Source organism: Monopterus albus, unplaced genomic scaffold (genome assembly GCF_001952655.1).
Source record: "Monopterus albus unplaced genomic scaffold, M_albus_1.0 scaffold2701.1, whole genome shotgun sequence".
Lineage (NCBI taxonomy): Eukaryota > Metazoa > Chordata > Actinopteri > Synbranchiformes > Synbranchidae > Monopterus > Monopterus albus.
The window spans coordinates 1-1523 of record NW_018130573.1 but is presented as its reverse complement, the minus strand read 5'-3'; the positions used below and the strand labels follow the sequence as shown (position 1 = coordinate 1523).

General features: G+C 37.5%; 1 long non-coding RNA gene across 1 annotated transcript; it reads right to left on the bottom strand.

The window, feature by feature from the left end:
- Positions 1-461: 461 nt before the first annotated feature.
- Positions 462-1266, bottom strand: LOC109954031 (uncharacterized). The gene is made up of 2 exons (XR_002274017.1): positions 1117-1266; positions 462-950 (listed from the first exon to the last, which is right to left on the bottom strand). It is a non-coding gene; the product is annotated as an uncharacterized LOC109954031 (long non-coding RNA).
- Between the last annotated feature and the right edge of the window lie 257 nt (positions 1267-1523).

Genomic DNA, 1523 nt, shown 5'->3' with positions numbered 1-1523 from the left:
AAATCAATTTCTGCATTTTATTTATTACTGAAGTGGTTAGAAAATTTAGAAAATATATTGGCATTGTAATATGATAATAAACCCTGTAAAAAGAAACCCAGAGAAAGTGTGTGAATGTTTTCATTTATAGTCCAACTTCTTCCTTTTAAAACTTGAACAATGTGCACTTTTTCAAAACGTGTGCATTTTATTCCCTTTAAAATAAGTGTTTGAATGTTATGCAAGTGCAACAAAGAGTCTTTAAGTCCCTGCACAGAATTCCAGCCGAAGATGCAAATAGATACTGTTCACATAAGCAAAGTCTAAAAGCGAAGCTCATTTGCAGGTCATTTGTTTCATCCTTCAGTCTTTTGGAGTGCATCCTTGTCTCTTTCTTTGGCAAACTCTTGCAGTATTGTGTGGGACAGCTTTACAGTGCAACCCTGCCAGACCAGTCAGAACCAGTGAACAGAATAATGTCATTGTCAATAACTAACCCTTTTTATTTTGCCTTTACATACGACTACATGAACACATGCAGGTCAAATTGATCTACAAACATCAATGTATACAAATTCAGTACAGACCTTCCACTACAGATCAGGGGACAGACACATTTTACACTTAAAATCAGGACACTAATGAATTCCAGGGATAAAAGAGAAGGAAATCAGTATTTTAGTCGACTGAAAATTGGTCCAAATGACTCATAGCAGGAGGGAAAATGAAAAGTTTGACTTTTAAAGTTGTACAAATCAAAAGTGTTACATGGGAACTGCTACAGTAAATATTCACAGCTGTAGCTCTTCCAAAGGCTCAAAGTAAGAGTGTGATGACGGATGAAGATACCAGCAGGAGGATGATACTGGGACCAGTAGGTATGGCGCTGTTGCACAGGTCCCCCTCACAGCAAGCTATGGCGCCTCCACATGTTATGCTATTCTGGCAGCCTTTGGTGACCACATTGTAACCTGCCAAAAACAAGGGGAAAAACTCCCAGAACTCAGTTTATAAAACGCATCATAGCCACCAGGCACTCAGTGCAGCAACATATTGCATCAGCTGCCTGAGGACTGATTTTGTTGTGTGCTTAGAATTTCCAGTATTAGAAATATTGAATGTGGAAAAACAACTTACCTTCTACCCTCAAAGAGTAACAGCGGTTGAAGATGAAAGAACAAGATGTGGTGTCTGTGCAGGAATGTGGGTCAGCAGCTGTGCATGTGTAGCATCTTAAGCCACATGCTATATAGAAACACGGAACACAGTGGTTCAACAGGTGGTACACACATTAAATCTCGTCATGTTAGTCTTTTTTTTAACACAGAGTTTATGTTGTGAGTACTTTACAGGAAGACACTATAATTGACACCTCAGAAATGTTTCCTGTTGGACATGAGATGGAAAGTTCACAGAAAGTGAACAATAAAACAATAGTGAGTACTTTTTAAATAATCTTAATCTTTTTAAATAAAAAGCCTGTTCAGTATGTAATGAAAGTATTTAGCCCTATTATTACTGAGCATAAAATAAATAGTGTTAAA